Consider the following 27,828-nt stretch of genomic DNA (forward strand, 5'->3'; position numbering starts at 1 on the left):
AAACTGCCGGACCATCTATTAATAAAGTTTCTTCTCTCTCTCTCTCTCTCTCCTTTAAATTTCTCATACTGGACGGAATCAAATTAACGTCACACGGGCTCCTCAACGAGAGCAAGCCCGTGTTTTAGCAGGCTGCACCGCAAGTTCCATGGGCATGTGCCGCTTTTCAATGAAGGTCTTCAACGTCGAGGCTTTAGAGAACTGCGCCATCAATGCACTGGGTATGGGCCTTTCTTCAATTACCCGCTCGCGAACTTGGGCCGTAGAGTATGTATCACTGGATGTGCGGCACGCGAGTGAAGTATTCTCAGCGTTCGCAGGCACCGGAGCGCCACGCTTCTAGTCTCGGAGGCCACCTGCAGACTTCTCGGCAGTGCCACTAGATGGCGCAGCGTGTTAAGAAAAAAACGCCAGAGAGGAGCCCGGTTTACGCGTGACGCGTTTCTCAGCGTTCGTACGCACTGGCGCACCATGCGTTTCGGAGGCCAAGTGCAGGATTGGCAATGGCGCCACTAGATGGCGCTGAGTGTTTTTAGGGAAGCACTAAAGAGGAGTCTCGCTGCAGAACACGCCTCGTATAAGTAACTCGTTTGGATGGAGGCACTACGTTGCGTCGCTATATTGATTCAATGCTCAACGCATTGCTGTCGACAGTCATCGTGAGATGGCTTAGAACGACAGAAAGCTGAGCTGGTTGGTAAGGATTCATTATGCAAAAAAGAGGGGAGGCGTGCAGACAGGACACAAGAGTAGAGAAGTGGACAACACGAACGCCGTCACTCCTGATAGAATCTAACTTGGCGCCACGATTCAGAGTTCGTGTTGTCCACTTCTCTACTCTTGTGTCCTGTCTGCACGCCTCACCTCTTTTTCCCATAGCGAGAGGGCTTCGGCGGAATTTTTTTAACGCCTTAACATACTTAAAGTACTTCATGCACTGCCGGATTTTCGTTTTATTTTCTTGAGTGTTATTTCATCAGCCAACACCGCGCTAAAGCAGCCCGTTATATGGCTTGAACATTGTAGTGTCCGCTAAAACAGACATAACATTATTTAAGAGAAGTAATATAACATAATTTTAATTTACGTGCCGAAAAAAAAGTAAGAGAAATAAAGATTACTTCTGTATTGACAATAAAATTTAAGTCGAGCTAGCTGCTGAAAACGACGCACGTAAATGGTAATGTGCATTATTTGCTCAGAAGACAAAGCGTTCAGTGTCAATGGACGAGTGCCAATTGGCGAAAAATAAAGTTCAGTCACTTAAGCATCCTTGCGTCATTTGAAGCTGAAAGCATGATGACTTGTCTAAGTTACATCTTTAAATTAAAGCTCCACCTTAATACACCTAGCGCCAATTTGTACCAACCTTAATCCACCTTATATCGACATTGCTCTTATTTGTACATTCCTTAATACACCTTAACTAACTTTATTCCGCCTTCATCGACTTTAATCCAACTTAATTAATTCACCCTAGCTCATGCACTTCACCTTGGGATTTCGCAGTGCGAGCAGCAGCAGGTCCAGCCCCGGGGACTTGACGTCATCGCTTGGTCACGTGGGTAAAATCGGATGTTAACGGCGGACGGACACCTGATTTTCCGCTTGATGGGGCATATATTGCGTAGGCCTTAATACTGTCGTGACTACATCTAAGGAGCAGATTAACATGCATATGTAAATTGCATACGGAACCCAATGAAAAATTACCGAAGCGCCAGTTGTGCTTGTGGTCTGCTTGTGAACACTTAAATGTTGTATTTTGATCGAAGTAAAATGTGGAAGAGAGACACAAAAGTGATAGTGAAGACCTAAACATAGACAGAACATATCTGTGAATGCCTTGCGTCAAATAAACCTACCTAATATATTAAAATGTAAATCTGTACATCGTATGTAGTGTTATTCGAAATAAAAGCTCGGATAGAGTAACGTCAAATATTAATAGTAACATCGAACAGTGACTGCAAAATTAAGGGAGTAATACAGCTTGTGTAATAAAACATCAATCTCAAGAAATGGATGAAACGGCCCTTTGATCATTAGTTAAGAACAATGGCCCTCATCAGTGCTGTTCGAAACATGCTGGCAGCAGAGACCGAAAAGAAGAACGTAGTTTCGGGATGTAAATTGAGCTTCTCATCAAAGGAGACTGAAACGATCACAAGGCGCTAGTTCGTTCATTAAGGTAGCAAAAATGGTGCCATAGAATATGAAAGACAAGAATGGAGTCTGAGACGATAAAATAAACCGACGAAAAAAAAAAACAAATTGCTGCACAGAATCCTAATAGCCCCGCTCAGAATCTTCAGCATCGAAGGTAAAACAAAGGAGCCGAAGTTTGGGCCTTAGTAGAGAATGTTATACCATTATTTGTAATTAGCACATTCCTGTAATATCTTCTGGCTTGCGTGGCACGTAGCAAACGGGAACTAAACGGCTGCAAACAATTTTGGCGCACTGTGCTTTCGCACTAAATCGAGAAAAACTGCGAAAGCCGGGGGAGAGGGACTTGCGTGCCCCGAATTCGAAACAACGGCAATCGGCCGCCATGCTATTCTATATACAGCCCTATATACAGCAGCCCTATATACAGCTTGTGTCATACCTCCGAAACCGCACGGCGAGCAGGCACGCATTAAACATCAGGCTCGAAAGACAATACTCTACCGAGACCGCACATGCACAAACAGGAGAGTAATAAAACAAAAGTGAATGTAACTGGCTAACGACAAAGCGGTGTGCGCGAAGGTGGAGGGAAGGACATTCGTAGAGCCAGTGGGCGGGGCCTGTGCGGCGCGGAAGCAATGAAACGCCGAGGCACAAAACAAATTGGCGGAGGAAGGGAATAAGAACGGCAGTGACAGAACGCAAATTTAGGGTTACCGCTCTTGGTGTTTCGCCACTTGGCTGACTGGGTATTGACTAGGACCTACCGGGAGAAAATGGTGTGTGTATATGTGTGTGTGCGGTAGGAGGGAGGTGGAAGGCACCACCAACAGACGCCCTTTCCCGAGCGATATTGCTGCCGAATATTAAATGGCGGGCCTACAAATTGGCTTCGCCGCCAGGTCACGGGGCCTCGGCCCCACGCTGCTGCTTAGTAAGCAATTTCACGCCGGTGTAGCTCCGTCATTACCCGGTTCAGACGTCTATAGCGGAGGCGCACTATATTCCATTCCCGTGTGTCTCTTGCGATGCGTTCTGCACACCGATAAGCGTTTCTCTTATTTTAGCCCGTCGCACACCGTCGTATTCTAGCTTCTGGAAGACGTTAAGCACACGGGCCACGCAAAATAAGGAAACCCCGAGGTTCACAGCTAGAGCCAAAAGAACAAAAAGAAAGAAAGAATCTTTCTCTGTATCTTTCCTTTCCTCCTCACCGTCTAACCCCACGCTACCTCCTCTTTGTCCTCCTTCTGGTTCTGTGCTCGCTCGGTGAAATACGCTACAAAGTAAAAGGCGTAAGATGGTACAAAGTGAGCCTGAACGAAAACGAAGTATAACATCTTCCAACTCGCCAAGGAACGAAGATCGCAGGACGCACCAGCGCTGCTGAAACTTCGCCCCACCCCGACCGCAGGGCCTCGTTCCCTTCTATCTTTCTTTATTTTTTGTGATCTTCTTGTCTTTCTCCTCACCAACTTTCAGGATGGCTCCCAGCTCTCTTTTGTCTGCGTTATATTGAGGCTTCACTCCCCAGATAACAGGAGGGCGCGCCAGTTCTTGCTTTTCCGATAGCCAATCCACATTGTCGCGTTTCCGCACGTTAGACTTCCGATATTTCTGTCTTTCCTTAGCCTAATTTTTTTAACCCTTTCATTGCTTTCTTCAACTTCTTTTTTCTCAGACGTTCGTATTTTCCGTTTATTTCTGTTCCCTCCTAGTTTGCCTCACTCTCGGCCCGCATGCGGCCGGTAACGATTATTAGAGTCAGTTCTATTGCCGCAGTTTGTTTTCCTGGCTTTCACGCAGCTATAAAGCCCTCCGTGGCCTGAATGTCGGTTCCACTGTGAGTGAACTGTAACAGTTAGACCATTACGGCTGACGTTATCATTCCCATCGCTAAGTGGATTTTATCCCTTTAGAAGAATACAGCAGTCAGTAATGGGGGGGCAGTCTGCATAATCGCTCTCTTTCTGAGGTAGCATTAAGCAAACGCTGTAATAATGTATCGCTACGCGTAGCTGGCCACTTATACAGCTTTTACGACGAGTAAGCGCGATTATGACCTAAATAAAGAAGCAACGCACTGTTACGAGTCATTCTTTTTACTACCATATAGAAATATTGAGCTTAAGAAACACCAAATTGGATGAAGTTAGATATTGGCGTACGCAAGACGTACAAATTGAGAGGAGCATCAACTAACGAATGAGTTTTGCTAGGGAATAATTCGTTATATATGGAAAGAAAAATATAACGAGAACTTATTTGTTAACTTTTATGAAGTGAAAACTTAGGTCTAATTATATTTCACCGATTCTCTTAAGTTATGAATATCTAAAATAGAACAAAAAGCACTTTGTTCGACTCGCAATAACATAGGCGCATGCGATACCGTGAGAATATTACATTCGAAAGTTTTGAGCGTTTATCAAGTATGCCCATAACATGATTACTGATGAGATCGCAAGCTCTCTAGTTTCATACCACTTCGGATCAGTCAGAGTGGCTCAGCCATTGTGACTTTCACCTGTGCTGAGTAAAACGTCTTGACGCTTGGCTTTATTCTGTATAGCTGAGGCCTTATAGTTGGAAATACAGGGAACTGATATACGACGTATCTACGGTTGCTCCTATATCTTCAGAAAGTCGGCGCTTTCATTGGAAAGTGCGCGAAGCCTGCTCTATTTTCGCAGCCACTTTCACAGGGCTTTTGTGCCAGTTGATAACCATATTTATCCCGCATTTTAGAGCGTGGTTATTGGGCAGTACAATACTCGGGTTACGATGGCGCCACGACCATATACAGAAAAAAAAAAGAAATCTCAGAGATGATTTCCCTCTTGTCGCCGCTTGTGACCAACAAAATCAATAATTGTATGGGATCGTCTTTAATTCTTTCCTAAATTGTCTCCTTCAAGTGCCTTCCACTTTCATCGTCTCCTGAAAGCGAGTCATCACGGACAAATCTCTGACTGAACAGATATGCGTATCGTTCGAAACTGACGGTACATCATATATTGTAGAACTGTAGCCATACCGGACTGCAGCAAGGAAAAGCGCCTTTAATGCGGATATTTCCGTCACGCACAACATAACAGTTAGAATGCAATTCATTATGAATGGCTTAAGGGCGATGTGGAACTGCTAACACTCTCTGTTTTATGACAAAGTTCGCGTAATTGAGTGTGATGCCCTCTTTGAAGGCCTGTAACAAGTGAACACGCCAGGAAGCTTTGGCCTTACAAGACATTGTCAGTTTCTGATTGCTCTTCTATTCCAAACGTCGCGCATCGGTTTGTGGCAGTGGCGCACCTATTTCGAAATTCATGCCGTCGCCGCAGGCTGAGCACCGCAAAAGAAATTACGCAAGAAGAAAACATCCGTTACGCCGCCCAGCGGGAGGCTCCAGTTCTATTTGTTACCGGGAATTTCGCCATAAGATGGAGGAAAATTATATCTTCGACAGACCTGACCGTAACAACGAAACCACACAGACTGAGTCTAACCGTGTAATACGAAGTGCACACGTTGGGAAAGACACATTTATGAAAGTCCTCGCGTTATCTCCTCTCGCACTAATGGAAGATGATCCTGGCAGCGCCATAAAGATCGGACAGCGGGAGGGGCGAACGTGTGAGAGCATTGTCATGTCACGTTTGTTTGCCCGCCTTATTGACTCGCGTTTGGATAGCTCCAGTTGATGTCAGAGCCGTTATTGGACGGGGAGACGTGGGCAAGTTTCGTCTGTCCTAGAGACCGAGATGCCGAGTTTCTCCTCACAGCTCCTAGAGAGAGAGAGAGAGAGAGAGAGAGAGAGGATGCACAACATGACCACTCTTGTGACATGTCTCGCGACGTGTCCGTAATGTCTATTTCTGGCGCTCTAGGGACGTAATAAAGCCCATCGAGCCGGTGTCATCGCTACGGAAAACTGTTGGGCAAGCTTGTAAACCTTTATAGAGAATCTATTAAGCGTGCGTCTTTTGATCTGAATAAATAATGAATTCCTACGTGTGCCAGCGCTTCCGAATTAAATTTTCGCAACAGCATCGCTAATCCTCAAGTAAATTTATACGCCAAATATATCGCTGAGATTTTTCTTCGAGCTTCTAACAATATCTTTTACATGCCTTGCCCTAGCAGTGTTACCATACCGGTGATCATTTCCAAGTTTTACAGAATTTTTATAGATCATTTGGGGCAGATGGCATAATCCCATTCCTTGACCTGAAATATTCAGAGGCACACTTTAATCGCACTAAAAATACAAAAATATAAACACTAATTGACGAAAATTTCCTGATTGTCTTCCTAATTATTATTGTACGATACGCATTGCAAATTACGAATTGTAGCCGATGAGTCTGCCAGGCATAACCACTAAGAACAAACTTTGAGGATGACGCAGGTTTCCAGATATACGCCATCAAACTTCGTAATTGTGTATTATTCGAAGGCGTTCGATTGTATCAACCATAATACACTACTTCGCAAACTAGAACATTATGGTTTTCGTGGCGCATTTCTTGAACTAATTCGATATTATCTGCAACACCGGACGCAAAAAGTGATCATAGATACACGTCAAATTTAAGACCCATTCACACGCGAGTGCCACGAGGAAGTATCCTGGAGCCTCTGCTTTTCTGTGTTTACGTTAGTGGCCTAATTACTATTGATAGTAATGTACAATTTATTATGTACGCGGACGACCCAACTCTTCTGGTTACTGCACCGAGTTCCACTGAGGCAATCCATACCGTAAATCAAGCACTAATGAAACTGTCCTCTTGGTCTACCGCAAATTCACTTGCTATAATTAATTAGAAATCGACAGCCGTCCTGTTCGGACCAAAAAATCTGAATGTCGCCACAGACTTAACATCACAACTCAATAATTCGATTATTTCAATTGTCCCTACTGTTAAATGCCTTTTGATTGTATTCGAGCAACATATGTCCTTGAACACACATGTGGATTTAGCCGCTGCTAAAATATCTCGTGTGAGCGGAATTTCGTGCAGGTAAAGATTTTCTCTCCTTTGGAGCATCAAGCTTCTCTTATACAAATCCTTACTTCTCTGTCAAATTAACTATTGCAATCTTGTTTGGGTTATCACTACTCTTATCTAATATCACCACACTACATAGAATACAAAAAAAAGGTCGTCCGGAGTGTTCTGCATGTTCCCCCCGACACCCATGCGCACGTACTTTTAAAAAACTGAATTTACTTCCTATGCCTTATATTTATGAGTAAACAGTAATTCAGCGGTATAAGACAGGTATCAACATAAACAATAACATGTTAAATGCTATTTCGAACTTAAAAAGTAAAGATAGGAAGCTAAATACGCGCAGCGGCGAACTCTGGGAGATGGCACGGGCAAGGATAATTACACCTGTTAAATGTAGCGCTTTAGATCTTTAGATTACCGTCTTGTCTAAACAAATTGTGCATTGTCTAAACATTCGCTATTGTACTTTCTCATTTCTTTTCCTTTGTTTCCGCAAAAAAGGAAAGGAAAATAAAAGGACAATTGCAGTCTTTGTTAGAGTTCACTTTCCGAATAGCCTATTGCAGTATGTAACGCGTTACAGATTTGTTGATTTCATATATGCATAATGTGCATGCGTAACTAGCGTTCCCTTTTTTCTTTCTGTTTCAATTGTATGATTACATAAGTTCATTTTGTATGTGTTATATATGCATTATGTTTCACTTGTATTCATGCTATATATGTTCGTTATGTTTGTCACTCATCTTAATGGGACTCAATTGACTGTTATTGAATATGAAATACTTCACGTTATGCTCTGTCACTGCCTGTTAAAGAGGGGCTGCGGACCACGTCAAGCCATAAAAGGACTTTTTCTTCGCGGTCGTCAACATTTCGGTATTGAAATGAAGTGAACTGAATTGAATTGAACTTGCGGTAAACATGTACTGTTGTCCCACTTACTTTTTTAAAGAAAACGCTCTTTTATGCATTGATGCAAAAAAGTAACTGGAATGCCCTTGTATCGGGCCGCACAACTTGGGAATGAATATCTTGAAACTGATGTCATCCTTCACTTCCCTTCTAATTGAATACGCCTTGCAAGGCCACCGGCTACAACTTGTAGATTGCAAGATGTGCCGTAAGGTAATTATTTAAGAAGTTATATTAGTAAATTTCCGGTAATTTGTTAGATATCTGTTTCAATTTCTCAAGCAAGTAATGTCCGCGGCTTTAAATATTTCAGCTCAAGGAATGGAATTATGCTATCTGCCACAGGTGATTCTTAAAAATTCTGCAGAACTTAAAATGATCACCCTGTATACGCTTCATTCATTGCTTTCTTTTACTCTGACGTTCTCTGCATTAGTGTCTGTTTCATTACTTACTTTGATATGCTAGCATATGTGATAAACACTTCAGCTTTCTCTTTATTCGTTGTCAGTATCTAAATCACCGATGGTTACTATACTTCCTAACGCTAATTTTGATCGAAGCTGTATATGTGTTTTCATTTCCCTACTATATATGGAGGCGTCGAGCAGATCACCGCACCAAATGGCAGAGCCGCAACGCGTGGCGCTATATATAGACCGGCCACACAGTTGCCGCTTCCCGGCAAGTTCAGCTTATGCAACTGTAATTCTTACCGGGAAATGCTTGCGACCAACGCGATTCGTGAAGGCTTTTCTGGTTGTTTTTCTTTCCCCCGAACGGCCGGCACCACCACTGCCACGGATGCGCGGACGTGAGCACCATGTGTAGCTGCTTCAAGGTGGCTGCCTCCGCTTTCCTCCTCGCGCTCTCTTCGCAATTGCAGACTTCTACTTTTCTCCTCATCCTTTCGCCGTATTCTGCTCCTCCGCTTCCCGTATCATGCTTTCACTGTAGCCTCCTCCTCCTCCGCTTTCCTCCTGGCGTCTTTCATTCCCCGCTGCGCTCCGCGTTTGCTCTTTCGTCCTTCGCTGTGCTCGTTCGCTCGTTCACTCCGAAGCTCGCTGTAGGAACGAGCGCTTAAGAGCTGCTGCGCTCTAAAAAAGAAACATGAAATGCACGAAAGAAACAAAGCAAGGGGTTACATTCTTCTGCTTGCATGTGGGAGCGAATAATATTGAGCAATTCAACTATCCTAAAACGCAAGAACAGCTGCAGAAATGCAAACACGGGAGGAAAACAGTCATAACCGCATGAGGTCGCCGGTCCTCAATATACGGAACGCACGGTTGCGACCAAACCGCGTGCCGGCTTCGCCCCAAAACACGCACAACTGCTTCTTCATAAGCTTTTTAGAAGAGCCTCCTTACATTTATTATTTTTACTTTCGTTTCTTCCTCTGACTTCAAGCTTCGTCTCCGCGTTCCTTGGCGTTGCCATGCGACGTCCGAGATGGCACCCACACTACTGCCGGCGCATGTACGCAGCCTTGCTTCCCAAGTGCAGAGAGAGAGAGAGAAGGAGAGAGAGGATATCCGTCCAGAATGAGTGGTCCCTGCCACGTGGACAAGAGCTTGGGTACACAATACCTCTTGTACGGTCTAGGAAGGAAGCAAGGGCAAAATAATAACAGCAAACAGGGGAGGGGAAGCAGGAGGTACGTAAGAGGACGACCATCCTTGTTTGTTTTCGAAAAGAAAGAAGCCACCCGTCTAAGGAGAAAGAATACGACGTAGTGGCTTCTTGCTTCTTCGTTGTCTCACGATTCTGCCACTTCTTGGCCTGCTTCGACAGAAGCGTCGAGTGTTCGGTTGCTCCTCTGCCCCTTTTAAGTTTTCTGTTGGGTCGTTCTCAGGCGCGCTGAATTTTTCACGGTTGAGCGGGGAGCCAGGGAAACAGGCTGGTGGCACGAGGAGCTATTGTGGCGTTGCCGGGGCGAGTTGAGGATTATGGACTGAAAACAAGATAGAATCATAGTAGGATGACAAGAACTGCGGCTTGAATTCGCCGATCATTTCTTGCGTTTTCTACTACGTTGCTCTCTCTTAAGCTGCGAGATTGAACAGATAGATTCCTCAAGTGCTTATGTAGGCGAACAAGTTGAAGATGGGCTGTTGTCTTCTCCGCTGAAGTCTGACATTCATATCTCGTGCTTTATACCGTCTTTATTTCTCCGCCTGTGTGTCTCCATTTTATTTATTCCTTCCTTCCTTTCATTTTTTTTAAGGATAGTCAATCCTTGTCTAGACCACTAGGGTTTTACGTGCGTCAGTTGGTCAGTATCTCGCAGTGCGCATATATATAGACAGAGATGTATTTCCACAGTGCCGCCGGGGACCGGCAGACATCGCAGGCATCTTATTGAGTTCTTCAACGTGAAATTATTCCTTATTTATTTATTTATTTATTTATTTATTTATTTATTTATTCATCCTGTCAACCCTTTGGAAGGTTTATTACAGTAGTGGTGCTCTGAATATAGTATACCCATAAAAAATCAACATTTGGCAGGACCAAGAAAACAGTTTGCTAAAATGCAAACAAAAAAAAAACGGAGGAGAAGGCGTACACAATGCACAGTACTAGTGTAAGCGTGGTAGCTCATGTAGTGCAGACATAAACAACTTCGTCGGTTGGAGAATAAATACAACAGTAACTACAAATATAATAATGAATATCGTGTCATTAGGGAAAGAAATCATATACAGCGATAGTAAAGAAAGTGACAGTTTCGTGCGAAAGGCGACACATCGATTGCCATAGCAAATTAGTACGCAGCTATCAGAAGTAAGGATAGTAGCTTTATCGGCCGTATAAGCTTGAAAACAGATATCACTAACTGAATTAACAAGCAAGGTGCCAGCGCGCAGAAGCAAACGTGAACGCGTCACACTCGATGAGCGCGGAAAGTCGCCGCAAAACGCTGGACGCTGGTGTGAGCAAGCGCTGCAGCAGCAGCAGCGAGCGAAGTGAGCTTCGTGCGGTCTATCGCTTCAACGCAAGAGCGGCGAAAACAGAGTGCACACAAAGGAGTGAGCCGTCTGCAGATACCTTTCAAGATACGGGGCGCGCAACCACACACGACCGTGCAAAGTACGCACTTGTTGGCGGAGTCGAAGCCACCCTCTCCTCCCATCCCTCCCACGCTGCCTCCCAGCGTTCCTCCATATCTTTCTTTCTTCTATCTATATCTATATATCTATCTTCTTTATTCTATGCCGAGATCATCAGTTCCCCTTGCGCCCGGTTGCGAAATGGGCAGTTGCTACCGGAGCACAACGCGCTCCCCTCCCTCACTCCCTCCCTCCCTCCCTCCCATATCCCTCCACGGCCTTTCGCGCGACGGAAGACGGCGCGTTTGCATTCCGCTTTCTCCTTCGCGCGCGTCAGATTGAGCCGCGACAGCCGGCTTCCCTCGCGTGCTTTTACTCGCACATACAGCATACGATGCGCGGCGACGGTGTTAGCGCCCTTGGAGGTTATGCGGAACGTCACGGCGACGGCGACGGCAGAAATGCGCCTGAAGTGTCCATATAACTGCTATCGTAATAAAACGTAAATAGGATATGCTTACAAGCCCATCAGTACGTACGAGCTAAACTGTTCTTTGTGCCAGTTCTAGGAAGTCATCGATTCTGTGTTATTTTACTGTAAGCTGGTAGAAACCATTTCATTCTCGTATGTATCTAGGCAAAGAAGAATAAAATCTGTTGTTGCTGCACGAATATTCTTGAAGTGTGAGATCATACGTGTTACGTGCTTCTCGTGTTTTCTCAGTTTTGACGTATCCTGTGTGGTATATGTTAAAGCAGTTGTGCAGTAACATATATACAAACATTAGGCAATGAGTTTAGCTCGATCTTGGAGTATAGGTAATTCTGCACGACATAACAATTCTGTCGGGGAATCTATGCGTTAATAACGGATAAAAATGAATCTAAGCGCTTTCGGCTGCACGGTTTCAAACGTCTTAATATCACTAGTTCTGAATGGGAACCAGATTATATTAGTACATATTCTAGAAGTGGTCGGAAAAGTGTGATATATGTTAAAGATTATTGCCGTGGTTGGCGTGTTGTAACATCCTCTTGAGGAAGAACAATGTCTTTAAGGCTTTCGCGGCCAAGGTTACCATGTTCTCTGTCTAGCTTAGATCGGACGAGATTATAACGTCAAGATATTTGTGCTGGCTTATGTTACGTAGAGTGATGTTCAGATTAAACAAGTTTCGGTGACAGCAGACAACGGATCTAACCATCGATAACATTAGAGAAACTTCCGATACATGCTGGCGCATCCTGCTCCGAGCAATAATGCTTAACGTATCTTAGCCGGGAAAAAAGCGGTCACCGGTGAATGATAAATAAGTACACGCGTCCACACTCCCTTTTTAAAAAGTATCGTCCCGACACGGGCAAGCGCGTCGGCTTTTATACATGAATCATCTAAAGTTCCAGAATCATCGCTGGTGCCCGCGCGTCTCCCGGAAACTACTACACAATTCGCGTCCTATTGTGTTGAGCTGCTGAGCACGAGGTCGCGGGATCGTATCCCGGGCACGGTGGTCCCATTTAGACGCGGGCGATATGTGAAAACACCCGTGTACTTAGATTTATGAGCACGTTAAGGTAACCCATGTGGTCAAAATTTCCGGAGTCCCCCACTACGGCGTGCCTCACAATCAGAAAGTGGTATTGGCACGTAAAGCCCCATAATTTAATTTTAACAATTCGCGTCACGCACGCAATCAGATTAAACAAGGTTCGGTGACAACAGACGACAGATAGTAACATCGATAACATTCGAGAAACTTCCGATGCGTGTTGGTGCCTCCTGCGCCGAGCAATAATGCTAAACATTTCTTAGCCGACCAAAAAGCGGTCACCGGTGAAAGATAAGTACACGCGGCAATATATATATATTTGTGTGTGTGTGTGTGAGTGTGTGTGTGTGTGTGTGTGTGTGTGTGTGTGTGTGTGTGTGTGTGTGTGTGTGTGTGTGTGTGTGTGTGTGTGTGTGTGTGTGTGTGTGTGTGTGTGTGTGTGTGTGTGTGTGTGTGTGTGTGTGCGCATTATATGTGGACCAGATGCGAGTTTCACCCGACCACCCTGTATAAGCACTGCATGATGATCTCCAAAGCAGTGTCAGTGAATACATCTTTCTTGTACCTACTAAAACAATACAACAAGGGATAAAACGAGTATATATAACATCGCCTCGTAGGCCACCCTAATCACGGCCATGGTCTAACCTGCAAAGACCTCTTAGTAGAATAGTGGATAATTTTCAACAGCTTCTTTAAGTTTTCTGGTATTTCCCCTGCCCCTGTTCTCAGAGTCACTGCGTATGTTCCCATTCCTGGCCAATCTCCTAGAATGGGTATGTGCCACGGCGACACAAGCTGTATAGAAACCCTAAAGAACATACGTGTCTGCATTGTGAGGCAAGGTGCGTATATTGCCTAGGCGTCATTCTTCTCTCCGCAGTACGCCTCTCCTCACTATTCTTCCCACAAGGATCAGGCGCCACCTTCGTCCTTGTGACATCTTTGCGTCGACGTACCGAGGCGCATATCCACCTAAACTGGTTTTAAATTTCCGCAAAGCTTGCGATAGTGCATAAACATAAGTGCATGGCATTAAGGTTCTGACCAAGGGCGTAGACAGGAGGAGGAGTGCCTTATGGGGCTTCAGCACTGCCCCCCCTCCCCCGTCCTCCCCCCGATTTTTTTTGTGCCCTAAAACGGCGAAAAAGGGCGAAAAAGAAAAAGAACGGCGCCGGAAATCATTACGGATTTTGTCTAGAAGGTCTTTTTCACGATCGGAAAGACATGTGGGCGCGAACATTGCGAACTCTTGCTGGAATTTGTGGCAACGCCCAGGCACCCGGAGTCACATACGTAAAAAGCCCCATCCGAGCACAAAGTTTCAAAGGCGTTTTGTTGGCAAGCGGGCTCGTCGTGGCATCACACGGAGGCCGCGGAATCTACAGAGCAGATGGATTTAAATTCCGGAACTTTATGGCTATAAAGTTGTCAAACATTTGATGCGAAAGCTGCATGATATTTCCAAAGTTCCGGATTTTCAATTCCGGAACATTGTGGGTTTAATGTTTCGCATAAGCAATTCATGGCAAAGGTGCACTGACTTTTCCGAAGCCGTAGACCGGTCCATACAACGAGTCAAGACCAATCAGCACACTATCAGAAGTTGACAAAGTACGCAGCGAGGCCCCAGCGACGAAGCGTTGTGGTGGTTCATTTGAGCCGTCATGTCGCAGAAAAGAATATCAACATTTTTTTTTACCTGCGCCAAAGCACCCATGTCAAGACACTAAAGCCAGCAAAGATAATTGTGTTCTTTTTTGACTTTTACTTGGACTTTCATTCGTGAGGGCACATTGAGCCTCTTTAATTTTCTAGTTCTCGTTAACCGCGGGCTGCCAGAGCCAGCCAGAACGCATGCGTTTTTCTCGTGTTGGCCCCTCCACTCTGCTTCGGTGCGCGTTCGTTTTTCTCTGGCCGAGTTGATTTTGGCCTGGCAGAGATTTGGACGTTTTCTGGCTAGCAGACGAGAAAAAGAAACAATGATCGCTCGCCGCCATCACTGTGGAAACTCGATTGATTGCAATGCGTTCTCTTGAGGGCCTCACTTCGATGTTAGCGCAACCTCTTCAGAAAGTCTCGTCTCGCAGGTGTATAGGATAACGAGCAGTATGCGTATTGTTCTCTATGGACCAAGCGTCTCACGTTTTCTGCGACATTCCTTCGGTAGCAACATTAGGTGCTCAAAGTATGTATTCGATTGTGACCAACATGCTTTGCTTTGCGTTTTTTTTTTCATTTCAGTGCCCCCACCCCACAAAAGAAAAAAAAAGAAGATACATTTTTCCAGCGCAGCGAGTTGTCCCATGGTGAAAATTCGATTTTGTTACTCTTCATTTGCGGAAAGTAATGGTCCACGGGCTTCTTCAGTTGCCGGATACTCGAAATATATTATTTCGATAGCAATTAATATAGACACTCCAGTCACATTCCTGCCGTCGCCGTCATGTTCCGTATAAAGTTCAAGGTCGACAATATCGTCAGCGCGGCGCATGCTTTATGTGCGAGTGAAAGCGGGAGGGGGGGGGAAGGGAGCGGCATGATGGGTGAGCCGACAATGGTGGCTCAGTCTTTTGTGCGCAAGGGAGAAAAGCGGGGAGGAAGCGCACCGCCTTCCGTCACGCGCGATGCATCGGGGGGAGTGGAGGGAGGGGGCGGGCCTTGGCATTCTGTGGTCTGTGAACCTGTGTTTATGCAATATGTTTATTTGCCTTGTTTGACGCATTATATGCAGTGACTATTGATTAGATACATATATTTATTGGAGACTTACACGTATATTTAAATGCCTTGTTGCGAGGTTTTCTGTATACACGCAGTGAACTTTGTTTCCAGTGACACTTTATTACCGTTTATGAAACTGTATTTGCACGATTGTATATTTCCCTGTATCTTCGCACTTCTAATGCATATCTTGCAGAACTCCTAATTTTTTAATGTACTCTCTATTGCGACTATAATTTCGGTGCAGTTACTCACAATACACGACCGTTGAGAGCTGCTCCTGTGCAATACAATGGAACAAAGGCCAGCGTCATTTAATATTTTCCCTGGCCGTTGGATATGTACAAAAATATAAACAAGGTTCTTGAACGACAAAGTTTAATTAAAATATTTCTCCTCAACTTGTTCATTTCGTGACCTTTACTGGTTGCATATCAGCGACATGCACTGTTTTACTTGTCTCGAATTGATATAGCTCTAAAGTTCGTGTGATATTTTCTTTACTCATTAAATAGACAAAAAGCATCGAAGCATTGAAAGCAGATATTTCTGGCAAAATTTTTTGGGACATACGAATATATTATTTTACGAAAAAAATACATATTTTACCTGTCTTGACAGTGCGCAGTGTTCAAGAATTTGTTTACGGCATCTTTGGCAATGACAATACGGTTATTATTCATGTATTTGATCCCTCGACAAATTCCGTAAGAAGGAGGCCGAGGTGCAACATGAGCCGCCCCCCCCCCCCCGGCCCTTCTAACGGAATTTCTGGCTCCGCCACAGGTTGTGGCCTGTGTGGTGCACAAACATTCAGTGAGTTCCCACGTTGAATAAAATCAAAGACAATTCTACGCGTCAGACTTAGTTGTGCATAATTTGGCTAACGTTTTCACGATAGCTTCACTCCACATAGATTACAACGTGCGCGTTGAATCTGCCTAACTCTTTCTCTGTCTCTTTTTATGAACATAAAAGTTAAATTACACAAGGATAGCACGTAAAGTGCACAAGGATACGTTTTAAGCTGGGTTAGTTGTTTAGCTTTAACATGGCGAATTGTGGGGTGAAGTGATATGAAGAGAACAGATGCGCTACACGAAGCACACAGGGCATATATCCGATCTATATTACTTGTTCCGTTGTGTGCGCTGTTCGCCATACTGGCCCTTAAATTTGGCGCTTATTCCAGTGCGATAACGAACACCGATTATAGTATTACGCAAGGGTTAGTAATATCTCACATGTTAAGATGTGATGCGTACAGTCCAGCAAATCCAGAATATGTATTTGCTACTTCAAGATATATATTCTGGGTTCTGGAATGTACTTGAAAATGGCATACCTCATAATCAGATCATGCTTTGGGTGCGTAAAATGCTATAATTAAAATTTTTAGGTTCGAATAATGCAGAACTATTGATACACGGGCTCACAAAAACAAGATCGAGTATTGAAGACAAAGTACCTTGAACACGTGTAGGTTGTTTGACCATTCGTACTAAATTTCTATTGAAATTAAATCCTGTATTGCATCAGGCTTTCTTGCGCATTATGTCAAGTACACACTGAACATGCGCACTTTTATATTGTTACGGGGTTAAAAACAGGCAGACGTATATTTACAGGATGTTTACAAAAAATTGCTGCAGCTGACAAGGTGCTAGACAGCGCGTGAAGTCGAGAGCGTCGTCTTCTTCCCACCAAGCTGAAAACATCTTCGTCAGCGTGTCACATGACCCCCGGCGGCTGAAGCACCGACTCGGTGCTGGTTAGGAGGCGGGCGAGTGATACAACTTAAGACGCGCGACGTGGACCACGTCGGAGCGACGCTGAGCCACGCTTGGCTCAAGAGGGGCGATTTCGTACGCGACGTCAGTTACTTGACGTAGGACATTGTAAGGGCCAGAGAAGCGCGAAAGTAACTTCTCCGAGAGGCAAACGCGTCGGGACGGCGACCAAAGGAGAACCAGGGCGCCCGGCGTGTAATGGACGTCACGATGGCGGGCGTCATATAAGCGCCGCTGATTGTCCTGCGACTCCACAAGTAGACGTCGGGCAATATGGCGTGCGCCTTGTGCTTTGAGTATGGCTTCACGGAAGTACTCGAATGTGGAATTCAGACTAGCAGGCAGAACGGTGTCGAAAGGTAGCGTAGGGTCGCGGCCAAACAAGAGGAAGAATGGAGAGAAGCCTGCGGTACCATGACGAGACGAATTATAGGCGAAAGTAACGAACGGCAGCGCAACGTCCCCGTCGCGATGGTCATCGGAGACATACATTGACAGCATGTCAGTAAGGGTGTGGTGAAGACGCTCGGTTAGACCGTTCGTTTGTGGATGGTAAGCAGTAGCAAGTTTGTGTTTAGTCGCGCACGAGTGTAGAATGTCATTGACAACTTCAGAAAGAAAGTAGCGGCCTCGGTCGGTGAGGAGCTGTCGAGGGGCGCCGTGGTGAAGGATGACGTTCTCTTGGAGGAAGTCGGTGACATCGGTTGCACAGCTTGTCGGAAGAGCCCGTGCGATTGCATATCGGGTGGCGTAGTCTGTTGCTACAGCAATCCACTTGTTTCCCGAAGCAGACGTAGGAAAAGGGCCAAAAAGATCAGCACCTACACGGAAGAATGGTTCTGATGGTACGTCAAGTGGTTGAAGGCGACGAACAGGGAGTGTGGTCGGCTTTTTGCGTCGTTGGCAAAGGTCACACGCAGCGATATAACGGAAGACGTCACCGTATAGACCAGGCCAAAAGAAGCGCCGACGAACGTGGTCATAAGTCCGTGACACGCCAAGGTGACTGGCAGTCGATACATCGTGAAGCTGGGCGAGAACAGTTTGACGCAGATGCTCAGGCTCAACCAAGAGTCGGGCAGGGCCGTCCGGGCGCATGTTATTGCTGTACAATATACCATCTTGAAGTTCAAACTTGTGAAGGGAAGGATCGGGCGTCGTTGAAGTGAGCCATTGAATAAGCTGATAACATCTTCGTCAGCGTGTCACAATATGGAGAAGCAAAGGATTGTCCGAATCTACACTTGGAATAATAAAGTAACCAACAAGTAAGAGTTCTTATTGAGCAAAATTTGACATATGCTCATATGGGTCATGCAAGAGCTACGGTGATGCATAGAGAGAACGGTAGACAGGGAAGACTAGTAAGAGCCCTAGCACGACAAATTGTAAACAAATTGCAGGAAGGTTAGTTATACCTAATCGATAGAGCGGTGCCACCGCCTCTAAAATATTTTATCGTGCCTAAAAAGCTGATATGCAGGTGGAAAATTTTGTTACATTCTGTCTGTCTCTCTCCCTCGTTCATCTGTACTTGAGCTTCCCTGTGCTCCCTGTCTAGCTGTTGTTTGCTTTATAATAAATAACTGCTATACAGGACAGATTTGCTGCATGCATTCATAATGTTCGATCACCCTTAGAATAAAAGGTTTCGCATGCAACAAGCAACAATAATGAAAGTGGAATCGAATATGTTTAGCTGAAAGATGGATTCACTCACAAAATTCCTTACTTTGGATGGCTGATATCGAAATGCAGGCAATGATACATTTGAAAGCAGGACAGCGTATAAGTCACTTCTGCAAGCAGAATTAAATTTTTTTTAAGGTAATAAATTTATGGCTCTTAGGTATTGATAAGATATCACTTCTACCCCCTATTTAAGCGTTAATTTCATAATGAAGTGTTCTTCGATGCAACACCAACGATGGCGCATTTAGTGAAATCATTTAATAAAATTCATTTCGGAATCTTTGATCAGAAAGTTTGTAACTAAAGGTAAAAAAATGAAATTAATAAACAATAACCGACGGTATATATTCATTTCATGGATCAGAGGCAGATACGCATGTGTCAAACTGAGGTTAAGTAAAAAATAAATTTTGAAATTTATTGTCCCAAACCTTCTTAAGCGGCTATGCGAGACGTCGTAAGGAGTGCCTAGGGAATAATTACGACCGCCATTTAAAGGGACACTAAAGGTTAATATTAAGTCAATGTGGACTGTTGAAATACAATCCCGGAAGCCTCGAAACGCTTGCTTCGTGCGAAGAAGAGACTTATTTTAAGAGAAAATGCGTTCTGAAGCGTCCGCGTACCTCTAGCGCAGTTCAAATCACCCGCCCTCCGATCGAGGAGTATTGACGTCATGGTCTCATAATGACGTTGCGCCGTCGGTCAGTAAAACGACTTCCGCAGACGGCGCTACGGCTTTTCTGCACAAAACGCAAACGCGCGACCAGAAACAGAGCCAAGACAGAGCCGACAGTAGCGCGAAAGCGGAACTGTGGTGGCTAGCGGAAGGGAAAGCGCACGACGATAAGCTGGTTCTTTATTTTATGACGCCAACTTCGACGCTCGTTGCAATGGATGACCCTGACAATGACACATTAGCTCGCGACGCTGGGCTTGAGTTCAGCGATTTAAGCACTGATGAACGTGACCTGCTGTTGAGGGCTCGCGCTACTACTACGACGACGGCTTGCTTTGAAAGGCACTTCACGCGACTTCAGTAAGTCGGCGTTGAACTCGTAATCCTCTGGAGGAAAGTGCAGCAAGCAACTACGTGATTTCTCGGCTCTTTGTCAGCGCGCTGTGTCAGAGGTACGGCACTTAACCACTTCAAACGGAGAGGTTCAGTCGTTGGCACACAGTGATAAGTAACATTGGATTCGCCGCTGCAACTGCTCTTGGCCAAGTTCCGCGGACCGTTCGCGCATCCCAGGACACCACATGGACGTGGCAATCTCGCTGCTTGTTCCAAATGCAAGTTTCGCGAGCCAGCAGGACTACCGCAGCACGAAGCGATAAAGAAACAACTGAAACTCCAAAGCGCGCGCGGCGCGAAGTCGAGCGCGCAAAGTCGAGCGAAAACGAAAGCTTTCGATCACCCATACTATTCAAGGGTAATGTCAAAATGTTATTTTTTCTCAGAATCGAATAGAAGTAGACAAGTAGCATTTTCTTCCGTCTTATAATCTAATGAAATTATCTTTTTTAATACGAGTAGTTGAGTACTAGTGACATAAATTATGATGAGGAGTGCTTTCGTCATCGGGCTAGTACCGGAATGTCGCGGGGGGGGTCTCAAATCGTGTCATGCATTTACCTCAATTTCTCGGTTACTAAAGCTCTGTTTGCGATTATATTGACGCCTTAGACGTTCTAGAGCATTGCTTTATCACTTTAACTTGACTTTCTGGTAACCTTTAGTGTCCCTTTAAGGCAGGTGGCACAGGCGCTGCTGCATTCCACCCCTTTCCTAATGCGGCAGCCGGGTTCGGCAATCGAACCCAGGGCCTCATGCGTGACCTCAGCAGCAGAATTCCTTTGTCGCTGAGCCAATGCGGCGAGTAAACTCCTATTATAATACATTTCCCAAGGCATCAACATCAACCACAACGTGTCTCACTGAAGTAGCGTGACGGCTTGTCTGTGAGAGCGTAGAGTGTCATCAAAGGTTTAGCCTTCATATCATAGTTACGAACCTTCCAAGTTTATTGCTGCCCAGTGAGATTCAACATAAACACATTCATTCCACAATAAACTAATGTGAGTTGATGTATTAATAAGACAGCAAAGAAAGGAATTTCGTTTTGAAGAAGCCGGTTGAGGCCTGTGGCGTCCTCTTCCAAGCGTACAACAAGACCAATTGGTTACTGAGTCAGCGACGCCTGCCGGTAATTTCGCGCACGTGTGAGCATGCTTCGGCAATACGACGACAGGGGTCCTCGCCCTATATGCCGCTTGAGCCCGAGTGACATTGCTGTTTGAAACCATGCCGCAGCATGAACGCGGTCACAGAAGTGGAGGCTAGTATATTGCAATAATAGATTATTGCTCGTTGAAGCATCGTGCCTTCCAGACCTGACGTATAATTCGTCCAGGTTTCAACGTGCCGTATGCCCCATTGACCGAGTGAAGCACAAGTTAGTATATTCTCCCGCAACGTACCAAAGAGCAGCGTACATATTCACAATGGCAAAGAAACAAATGCACGTCATCATGTGCCACTAAATTCCGGTTAATATTTGTCGATAAATTTCGGCATTGACGATCCGCATGAATGCGTCTTCATAGAGCAACCACTTTACGAAGGTCCCCGGAAGATTGTGCAACTTTGACGGCATATATGTTAAACATATCGGCTTCTATATGCTGAAAGTATATGGCTTTCAGTTACGCAGTCAAGGTGTGCCCGTCGTGGCTCCTATAATTCAGCTGCCGGTTCTTTTGTAATCAGATTGTTTTTGAGTCAACTCGTTGTTAAAGTAATTCTAAAAGGGCTTGTTTTATTACATAGATATATGCATTCTACTTTTTTTTACATGCTCGACAATAGCCGCATACTATTTGTGCAAAAACTCGATCGACTCTTGGCTTACGTTGTCAGTAGCGCAACATAAGCAAGCTAAGCAGCGTAGAAACGTTCAACATATCTGAGCTGGATGAGAGTTCTTGTGCGTTTTATAGCAGCACACTTGATCAGAGATGAAAAATGTTATAACATTTCGAGTTAGAGAACGAAACAATTCTTGTAACAAAGTATTTCCCTAATATTTTTTGTTCAAAAGAGGTAGTAAATAATATATTAAAGGAAGCGGCGCAGCGTTACTAATAATGAAATGCTACAAGAGCCAGGTCACAAATTTCCGTCTATAGCACACACTCCACTTGTGACAAATATTTATACGCAGTGAACTTTAGAATATTGGTAAAGGTGCCGTTACGATCGCGACCGGGGGAGGTGGAACTTCACCGCGAGAAACGGCGATGAAAACGGGCATTGTGATGATGAAAACAAGTATAAAAGAATATATTCACTTAATTGGTACATGAGTGTGACTCTATCCGAGTCTCGGGCGGTTCTGATTCACACGGGGGCCAATGACGGCCTCAACTAACCCCTCGCTGTCTTGTAGTCGCCAATTCCTTCTTGGAACACTTGGGGAACTTGTGGAAGTATCAGTGCCTTTGTCTGGTTGTGAAGTCGACGAGCTCTTCCCCTTCGTGTTTTCTCCCCTTGGTCCTCCCCTTTATGTCTGCTCAGGGCGTAAAGGGGCGACGTTTCTTGGGGAAGAGGGCAATTATGTCGACATGGGAACGCCCGCTTGAATCTTTCCCACGCTTGAGAGGTCGAAGTCCAGGCTTATGCTAACAGCCTTTTTTCGGACCAGGGAAATGAACACTTCTCACGCTTGATAGGTAGATCATAACAGTGCTTAGCTGGGCATGCGATTTATTTATTTATTTATTTATTTATTTATTTATTTATTTATTTATTTATTTACTTAACATACTTCCAAGGACAGATGGTGTTACAGGAAGGACTGGTAGAATACAAACATTGAGCAGGTAAAGAGAAAGAAAGAAGCTTAAGAACAGTTAGGAAAATTGACAAACAAAATAAACTGAAGGCCTCATGGAGGGCAGCCTTGAAGCTCTTGGTGTCTGTGATGGCGGTGATGGAGGCTAAAATGCGGTTCCATTCAATGCTAGTCCGGGGGACGAAAGTCGGAGGAATCTAATAGGCTTTCTGAGTAGTGTAATGTGCCTCAATTTCAATGTATTTGTTTATTTTGACACACTTTTCTTATTGGAACTTCGGACCCTGCGAATGACGCAACGTTGAAAACGGCAGATATTTGATCTGGCAGATTATTAAGATTCACACTTCAGGCAAACAATGTTGTTTCTTTGTGAAACACAGACACCACCACTTCTCTCTTTCTTTCTTTTCTTTTCTGGTCGGAGAGTATATAGATAGTATGCAGTGGGTTTATATTAAAAAATAGATGAATTCACCCCAGCATGCTTCATGACTGCAAAAGGCTTATCCCAAAGATAAAATGAATAAATTGTTACTTTCGTCAAAAAAAAAAAAGCTCCATAGTACCAAAACGAAAAAGAAAGAAGAAAAGGGTGTTAAAATAAAAGATAGCATATTCAGCGCAAGCCAAGCCAACGGGCAAACTGGCTCAACGAGCGCGAACTTATTTCAAGTATACTTGCATGTGTTAACACTAAGAAGAGATTAACTGTATTGTTAAATATATTTTAGCTCTTTTATTATTGAAATGAAAATAAAACAAGAGATTTCTCAAATTTATAGTCACGCCGGCGACTCCTTCTAAATAAATAAATAAATAAACAAACAAATAAATAAATAAATAAATAAATAAATAAATACACTTTTGATTGCCCAGGAAACCCGCTAGGGACCGAGTGCCCGTGGCACACGCATACAGCAAAAAAAGAAAAAAAAAGGATCTATTACAAAGGTATGTAACACCAACAGAGCATTGTATCAATGACAGCTCGTACACAGGAACCATAAAGCGACGCAGGCAAGATCAGTGTTGCCATTCTAGCGATCTTGTCGCTAGATTTAGCAACTTCTTGCCTGTTTAGCGATAAATGCTTCTATTTAGTGACCGACGGCTTTCTTTAACGACATAACAGAACAATTTATGATGTTTTTTGTGCCTTCGAAGGCAGAAAAGTTCGTTCGAAAGTGTCTTTTTTAGGACGCACTATTTTATTGAAAAGCTACAAGCACGTGGCCCGAATTGCCTGTACGGTGCGTGGGCTCCGCCATTGCGATGAAGTAATGATTGTTCTCCCATCGGTGCTGTTCACATCGCGTTTGTTCTGCACAACACGATGTTCTTAAACAGGCTTCATGGCGTGCTCATAATATGCATGTTTCTTTCAGTATTTTTTTTACATAACCGATTTGACTGGAGTTTAACGCTTGCATGACCTGCAGTTCCACTAAATATTGTTACGGGAAGGTCTACAGAAGAGGGGGATTATTTACACTGTGTACAAGGAGACTAAAAATGTGGCAGCCACAGCAAAGATGGTGGACGATAGATCTTACTTAATGCTCCTCTTGTCCGCTCTACACTTCAGCCTCTTCTACATCCGCAGGACAACTGGCTCATAACAATATGTTCAGTGGGTGAGCCTTCTCAATCGTATCAGCAAATTAATTTACCAAGACTGGTTGTAATAAATTGTATGGTACGATTTTGAACGCAGTATGCGCGTAATCTCACAGATCGACTGTCGAAAGCTGTGCGTCTGGGCTCGTTCACGTGAATACGAACGCAGCGCTTTCGTTTCTCGTGGCTTTCGGACAGATTCCTTCCTGCATGAAGCTTTATAGTGGATGAAGGCGCGCGCGTGAAGTGTTTCACTTAAACAAAAATCACGCAATCGTCACCGCCGGGTTAACTACATAAGATGAAGCGCAGGTTGAAGAATTTCGTCTCTTCTTTCACGAGTGCCGAGAACTACAAAGTTTGCCCGGATAATGATGTCAAAGTTGCCCATTTTTGTGCTAAGAAAATCAACATGCTTGTGTACTTGTTTTATTCGTCTTGAAATTGTAACAGTACTATCGGAAGCTAAACAAAAATTTTCAGCTTGGCGCATTCATTGTAATGTGAATATATATTAGGAGAGAGAGAGAGAGAAGTTTAATGATATGAAATGCTGAGAGGTCGGCCTGAGGTATATCCCTCTAGCCAGCTACTCGGCATTGGGGGAAGGGGAAGAGGGAAAGAAAGAGGGAAGAGGTGCATGATGGGTGACGATGACGATAGAAGGAAGGAGTAGAACATATCGCAAGCAATTTGGCATGCTCAAAGTCTGCAATCCAAGCCCGTTGTTTTTAAAAAGTTCAGTAATGCCTGAATGGCCTTGAAACTCGATTGAGGATCTGGCCAAGGGCCTAAAATAACGTCCTCCGACAACGGTGCGCTGTCGAGACACGTAAGGTCGTTGTCCAACCTTTCACGCTCTTCCACGTACTTAGGGCAGTCACAAAGCACATGACCTATAGTCTCAGTCACATTGCACACCTCACAGTGTGGAGACTCGGTGCGTCGCATGAGGTGCACGTATCCGCGCGTAAACGCTACCCCCAGCCTTAGTCTGTGCAGAAGACTGGCACAGCTTCGTTGAAGGTTCGGTGGTAGCCTAAAAGTCATGGCAGGGTCCAATCGCTGGAGTCGTCTGTGGCGATTATCCGGATTGTCCCAGTGCTGTGCTGTCAATTTTCGGATGACACTGGAGAGGAGACAGTTGGCGTCCGCTCTTGAAAAAGGAATTGAAAGCAGTGACTCTCGTTCTGCGAGCGCTTTCTTCGCTTCGGCGTCGGCCAGTTCGTTGCCCTGTATACCACAGTGACTGGGAATCCACTGAAATGTGATGTGGTGGCCGGTTTCTTGTGCTAAAGTGTAGAGCTCGGCAGTTTGAAGAGCCAACACTCTGTAAGCGCTTTCTGTCAACACCACTCTAAGTAGTTGAAGAGCCGATTTTGCGTCGCTGAAGACTGTCCATATTTGAGGAGGCTGTCGCGAAATATATTGAACGGCCTCTCTGATTGCCACTAGTTCCGTAGACGTTGAAGTCGTCTTGTTATGGAGACGAAACCGTCGAATGACTTGATGCGCAGGCACGACGAAAGCCGCACCAGACGCATACGACGATACCGATCCGTCTGTATACACGCTCACCGAGGAGTCATATTCTTTCGATATATATTCAAGTGTTAAATGTCTGAGGCCGACGGTAGGTATTCGCGATTTTTTAGAAATTCCCGGAATAGATAGACGCACCGGCATTTTGGACATTACCCATGGGGGCATATGTGGAAGGTCAGCCGGGGCAAAGTATGCTGGTATGGCAGATTCTTGCCATTGAACGGCTCTTGAAAAAGTGGAGTCCGGCCGTATATCGGGTAATGTCGATAAGGGATGGTGTCCAGAATATATATTAGTAAATAAACGCGCTATACACCCTGCAGGTAAATTTGCTGCTTATGCCTGACGTGCACGGGCGCTAGACGAACGTGAAATGCTTCGGTAGTTGATTTACGTTACGTTAGCTTATACTATAGCGGTGCAAATCGCCTGCACTATTTAAATTTAACTTCGGCGATTTTAGCGACCTTTAAGCGATATAGTAGGCAGGAACATGGAAAGAACTACAGGGTGTTTCAGCTAACTTTAGCCAGAGTTTAAAATTATGCCGATGCACTCTAAGACGACGCAACCAAATGCATGTTGCCTAATTTTGTATGTAGTGTGTCGCGCTATATCTTGTATTTCGCTTAATTGCATAATTAGTCTAGATTAATTAAACAACTTCTTAAGCAACGAAGCTAGGAAAAAAGTTCCAATTAGAAAGTTGTAAAGCTGTTTGCAAAACGTCCGAATAAACAGTTTATGTATTTCTGCCTATTAAGTATTAGTGTTTTTCAGCGTACTGCGGATGCCCGTAAAGAAAGACACCACGTGACATGCCTGCTTGCACTTCGTTATTGCACTGCTCTCAAGCGTTCCGCGCACAAACGAACACAACATTTAGCCGGGTGTGCTGCCGCTGCGTCTGCTTATCGCTATTATGAAACGCCACAAGGGAGGCATGTCGCTGGCGTAAATCGCACAGCCAACGCCTTCGTCACTGCTCTGTCGCCTTTTAAGCGTCAGCACGCCCTGTTAGATTCTATGTTTGTACGTACGTGGACAGTTTAGGAGCGCTGAAAGCATGGCGCGCACGTACAACGGTATGTCACGTGGTATTTTTTTTTTATTTCGCAGGTATCCGCAGTAAGCTGAAAAACACTAATACTTATTAGATAGAAAGTTATAAACTACCTAATCGGGCGTTTTGCAAAGCGCTCTATAACTTGCTATTTGGAATTTTTTGCATAACTTCATTGCTTCAGAAGCTCGTTAATAATTCTTAACTAATCATCTTATTAAGCAAAATACGAAAAATAGAGTGATACATTACGTACAATTCTGAGCAACACGTATTTCGTCGCGTCATCTTAGAGTGCATTGGCATATTTTTAAGCACTGCTTAAAGTTAGCTGAAACACCCAGTATATAACCTGGTGATCTCGCACGGAATTCGAAGCACGGTACAACAGAAAAGTTAGGGGCGGGTAAGGATTCCTTGAAAGTTTTTGAAAAGAAACAGATGATCAGCACGATTGCGTCGGCAACAAAGCATTGACTGCGATGATGGTCGAAAAGTGCTAGAACCTAATCCCGTGCCGGTATTAGGAAAGCTGTGGTGGTACATTCTGCGGTGGTTCAAACTTTTTCTGGGCCCATTCAGTATGTCATTGGTGCATTTAGAGGTGGCACTGGAAATGAGGAAGAGTCATTATTGTGTGCAACTTAGAGGAAGGTGTTGGAGAATTGAATTTTCTTCATAGCCTGCAAACAGAGCCGAGAGGAGTAGAGCCTGCCTTGGAACGCGTTTATTGTGAACAGAAAGCGTAACGTTGCAGAAAGGTGTACACAGAGATAATCGATTTCAAACGCCTGACATAATGGTACAGAAGCTAGAGAATAAGAAAATGGGA

Source organism: Dermacentor variabilis, chromosome 5 (genome assembly GCF_050947875.1).
Source record: "Dermacentor variabilis isolate Ectoservices chromosome 5, ASM5094787v1, whole genome shotgun sequence".
Taxonomy (NCBI): domain Eukaryota; kingdom Metazoa; phylum Arthropoda; class Arachnida; order Ixodida; family Ixodidae; genus Dermacentor; species Dermacentor variabilis.